The following is a 6,000-nucleotide window of genomic DNA, read 5'->3' on the forward strand; positions in this document are numbered from 1 at the left end:
AATATTCTAAAATTGCAGCATACGTTGTAAATTGTATACAAAGAGAAGGTTTTTGTCTTCTGGAAACATATTTAAGTCCCCTCCATTTCCTTTGGTGCCAGAACCATTACAATTGATGCACTGTTGTTCAGCTCATATCAAATAACAAGTTATATACCCCATGTCCTAAGATACAGTTTCACAAGTTAAGAATAAAATAAACAGAAAAGGTGAACTGTGGCCCAGAGTTATATTTAGAGGCAGCTATACTTCCTTTAAGGAAAAGTACTTACTCTGGAATGTTTCAGGCATTTAATAAAAAAAATGATATTAATCAGCCACCTGTTTCTTCACAGGCATATATCCTCTAGAAAACGGATGTGAGAACACTGTGTTAGAATCCACAATGCGTATCTTCAGTGACAGAATGAAAGCTCATAAAGTATATGTGAGGAAACTTTTAGTCTAGAATGAACTTCAGAACTAATGATTGTTATACCTTGTTAGTGACAAGGTGTAGGTTTCTTCAAATATACTGTAGATGAAATCAATTATAAAAAGTGTTGCTTTATGAATTTGGACATACCATAAGGCCAATAATGTTCCCTATATAACGTCATAATGTCTGTAAGAGTGTAACATTATGTGAATAGGAACATTCATACATATCTCAGAAGAGTTACTCTTTTGCTACTATGATTTACCATTAGACTCCCCACTAGCTCGCTCGCTCTCGTTTTTCCTCTCTCTCTCCCTCCCCCCCCCCCTCTCTCTCTTACAAAGAGATTTTCCTGTATGTGGTTTGAAATTAATGTTGATCTTGAATGTTTTGTGATCCAACCAAACATGTGACTAAAATATGTGGAGTAATTACTATGCTGAACTTATTATATATTATCTCATTTAATATTCACAGAACCCTAAAAGACAGCTTCACATATGAAGAAAATAAGGTTTACACAGGCTAAGTTACTAAGTCACAAGCTAGTAAGTATTGAGATTTGAACCCATCTTTCTGTCCAACTCTAGATTTGGAGTTCTTGACACTATGCTAATCGGTTTTAATGAATTCGTTTTAACAATCTGTATTTTATTACAGGTTCACATTTTTCATATTTTAACATGTCAGAGACTATGATGCATCTTTTAATGAATTCTTACAATTATAAATGACAGCTTCTTTTCCCTCAATGGTATAAAATAATAGTACATTTTCCAACCAGTGGTATATTTTGGTTATGTCAGGTTGTATTGTAAAAGCAAATCATCAGAAAATCTCAGGGACTCAAAACAACAAAGGTTTCTAATCCTTGTTCACACAAAGCCTGCTGTGTAACTCTCCAGAGCAGGAATCCTCCATGTGATGGCGTGGCATTGCACCTCCATACCACCATGTTCTTCTGCAGTCACTACTACAGGAGAAGGTAGAGCCCTGGAGAACCTCACACCAGCAACTAAATGCGCCATCCTGTCTGTGACGTTACTTCTGTCTCCAATCCTAGAGTTAGTCATATGGCTGTGCCCAATGGCTAGGGAGGCTGGGAAGCTTAATCCTTCCAGTTTTCCCAAAGGAGAGGAGAACTGGATATGGGTAAGCAATTAACATTTATACCACAAAGTCCTGATTCAATGAAATATGATCACTAGTATCAATTAATATAAATATTGGGGATCTATTTTAATCAATGAAATATGATAATTAGGATCAATTAATGTAAATATCGGGGATCTATTTTATTCAAGACCGATTGGCTTGTGGTTTGTTGTATTGCACCTAAAACATGCTTTTAAAGTTTATACTCATGTCTAATTTCAAAGAACAACATTCAAAATCAATTTCAGAAAGAACATTATGAAACAGGATAGCTATCATGCAGGGGTTTAAACCCCTATATAAACTTGCAGGGCTTTGAAACCTCCTGAAATCATATACAAAACACTAACAGCATTTTTCCCCAAGGAATGGGTTCGGATCTGTCATCAGATTCTCAATTGGGATTCATGATTTATTCATTCCTTTATTCAACAAACACGCATTAAGGGCCCATTATATCCCAGGCACTGTTCTGGGTACTTGGGACCCAGCAGCAAACATAACAGACAAGTTCCCAAATATCACAAAGCTTGCAGTCTGGAGAGGGGACAATAAATAAGCAAGTAATAATGAAGATAGTTTTAGATATAGATAGGTGACATAAAAGAAGTATGTGATAGAAACTTGAGTAGGGTGAATATTGGGGTCGGGGATCTCCTAAAATGATAGTGAAAGACTTATATGAAGAACTTTGACATGAAACAGGAAAAATGAGAAGGAACTGCCCATGCAGAGATCTTGGAAACCTGGAGAAAAGTATTCTGGTCAGAGTTTTAAAGGAGTTGAAGAAAAGACCAGCTGGCGTGGCTCAGTGGTTGAGCGTCAACCTATGAACCAGGAGATCACACTTCTATTTCCAGGCACATGCCTGGGTTGAGGGCTCAGTCCCCGGTGGGCATGCAGAAGGCAGCCGATCAGTGATTCTCTCTTATCATTGGTGTTTTTAAATCTCTCTCCCTCTCCCTCTCTCTGAAATCAATAAAAAATATTTATAAAAAAGGCGCTAAAGAATGGATGCGCTTACCATGTTTGAGAAATGGAAGGTATCTGGAGTATACAGAATGAGGAGGAGAGTGGTAGGGGAAGTAGTGAAAGAGGAATGCAGAGGCCAGATTATATGGGACCTGTGGTTCATAGTAAGGAATTAAACCTTATTTTAAGAGAAATGGGGGCAAGTGCATCATGTAAAGAAACCCTCCTTTTCATAGGAAAGCCTATGTTTCTTTATGGCTCCACTATTTGTATGTGTCATTAGCCCTGCCGTTAAATACCAAGTTCACCCAGATGGGCACATCCCTAAGTGAGGATTTCCGTTCCATCTTGCTGTTCAAAGAACATCCTGGCCTCCGTTGCCATGGTGTCAAGGAGAAGACCATGACCTTCCAAAAGAATGGGGGCCTTCCTTCAGTCACAGGGGTATAAGCAGCTCCCCAGCTTGTAGCTTCAAACAGGCTCAAGCTTCTTTCCAAGAGAATAAGAGGCTTCATCCTTTCATGAGGCCTTGCACAAGTTGTTTTAGTCTTCATTTGTGAAATGAGAATAGTAAGTTATATTTTGGAGTGTTGTGTTAAGGCCATATAATGCCCATTAAAGTGAACTAAAAATAAAACTGTGCAAGTGACTGTATGCAAATGTGAATTATCTGCTCTTCTGAGGATCATTATTGTTTTACAATAGCTTAAGGTTTATATTGTTGACCTTAAAAATTAAAGTTAGTGGATTAAAAAACTGTGGTACATCTATAGATACACAATGGAATCCAATGAATGCCGTTATAAAGAAGAAGGAACTTTTACCATTTGCAACAGCATGGATGGAACTGGAGAGCATTATGGTAAGCGAAATAAGACAGTTGGAGAAAGATAAATATCACATGATCTCACTCATATGTGGGATATAATGATCAACATAAAGTGATGAACAAAAATAGATCCAGAGACAAATGGCAGGGGAAGGGTGGAGGGGAGAGTTAGAGATCAACCAAAGGACTTATATGCATGCATACTAGCATAACCAATGGACACAGACACTAAGGTGGTGGGGGCTTGCCCTCGGGGGTGAGAAAGACCTGGGGAGGCGGTGTCAATGGCGGGGAGGGGGGGGAGATATATGTAATACTTTAAACAATAAAAAATAAAATAAAATAAAAACAGGAACAAAATTAAAGTTAGTTATATAACCAGCAAACATGGGTTTATTCAGGAACAGCCGAGAATTGCAATTCAGAATATGCAAGCTGTGGCAAAACCATGGGCAAGTCCAGAGAACCAAGGAGAACATTCTTTCATAGAGAAAAGGGGAAGTTGGGAGGAGCTATTTACAAAGTGTACATGGAGGGAAATGGGAGTTCGAAGGTTCTCATTGGCTGGATTGTGGCAGTCTCTCATTGGCTGGGCCTTTGCTGGGGGAGGAGAAAATCTTCCTTCTTCTTACTGAGGTAGTAGAGTAGAAAACATCTTCCTGTGAGAGATGCAAGGCCCAGTCTCTTCCTATTGAGGACAATTGACTATGAGTGGTAGGGCGTGAGAGCTCCCCCTACAGGCTCCAATCTTGGTTGAGGTCTCCTTTATTAATTTTCACAATAGGTACAGACTGATGCAGATGTATGCCAATGTAAGGAAATCTGGTACATGAGTAATAATCAACTACATAATAAAAATGTTCTTTATTTTCAAAATAATGTTCTTTATGGTTTCTTTTATTTTTTAAATATATTTTTATTGATTTTAGAGCGGAAGGGAGAGGGAGGGAGAGAGAGGTAGAAACATCAATGATGAAAGAGAATCACTGATGGGCTGCCTCCTGCATGCCCCCTGCTGGGGATCACGCCACACCCCTGGGAATGTGCCCTGACTGGGAATCAAATTGTGACCTCCTGGTTCATAGGTTGATGCTCAGACCACTGAGCACATGGGCCAGGCTCGGGGTTCTTTTTAATAGTAATTTGCTAGAATGTAATCATTTTAATTTATAAAAATGAGATTTTCATACGCACTTTCAAAAACATTTCAACTGTACCCGTTAAAACAAGCATACCAGTACCCATAAATTTAAAGAAAAGGTCAAGTCAGTTTTATTTTTTTAATTCTTATCCATTGAAGCAGAGATCAAATCCCTGTATTTATTTACCCCAAGCATCTCTATGCTAAAAAAAAAAAAAAGTTAAGCTCAACTATCAACATGCATGTGTGAATATAACAGCTTTAGGTATAGTAAACCTGCGGAAACAAATGAAGACGACCCAAAGGAGAACAAACCAAGGCTTGTTTAGAGCAGGCAAGTCAGCCACTATCACTTGCATTTGGCAGAGACTCAAAGGTAGGCATGGAAGTGGGAAAGCTTTAGAGTGGGGGGGGGGGGGGGGGAAGGCTTTGAGATTGTCCACATGCAGAAGCTGGAGGAGGGCTAACCAGAAGATGGGCTACCTGGAAGCAGGGCATCCTATTGACCAGTTTGGGGCACATATTTGGCTTTCTCTAGTTGGTTCTGAGTTGGAAGGAGGTGGTGGTGAGGAACTGGGAAGCTGGCTGTCATTGACCAGTCCTAACCATGTGGGCAATTGTGGCAGAAAAGGTGGTTTGTCTTCTCTGGCTTGATGCTGCAGAGGTTATGGATCAGAGTTCTCTTGTCTTAATATGGTCTGGCCATTGTCCATTTGTATAGTTGGTCTCTCAAGCCATCCTATATAATAAAGAGGTAATATGCAAATTGTCCATCACTCCAACACACAAGATGGCTGTCCCCATGTGGTCAAAGATGCTCGCCCCCATGTGGGCACACAAGATGGCCACCCAAGATGGCCAACAGGGGAGGGCAATTGTGGGCGACCAGGCCAGCAGGGGAGAGCAGTTAGGGGCAACCATGCCTTCAGGGGAGGGCAGTTGTGGGGAACCAGGCCTGCAGGGGAGGGCAGTTGGGGGCGACCAGGCCAGCAGGGGAGGGCAGTTAGGGGTGACCAGGCCTGAAGCGGAGGACAGTTAGGGATGACCAAGCCGGCAGAGGAGGGCAGTTAGGGGTGACCAGGCCGGCAGGGGAGTGGTTAGGGGGTGATCAGGCTGGCAGGCAGAAGCGGTTAGGGGCAATCAGGCAGGCAGGCAGGCAGTTGGGAGCCAGCAGTCCTGGATTGTGAGAGGGATCCCAGATTGGAGAGGGTGTAGGCTGGGCTGAAGGACACACACCCCTCATGCATGAATTTCGTGCACCAGGCCTCTAGTTAACCATAAAATAATTTAGAAACAACTAACAAGAAACTAGATCAAAGTATAAGGAAGTTTTCATTTGTGGTAAGATAATATTTTGCTGTATTAAGAAGTGTTTTGTTTTATTGTATCTGCTAATTTCTTTCTATGCCATGCACTCATTCATTCAAACTAGACTTTGGCATCTCTTGCTTCAGGGTAAGAATGTTATAAAAGAAATTCACAGAA

This window comes from Plecotus auritus (assembly GCF_963455305.1).
Source record: "Plecotus auritus genome assembly, chromosome: 4".
In the NCBI taxonomy this organism is placed as follows: domain Eukaryota; kingdom Metazoa; phylum Chordata; class Mammalia; order Chiroptera; family Vespertilionidae; genus Plecotus; species Plecotus auritus.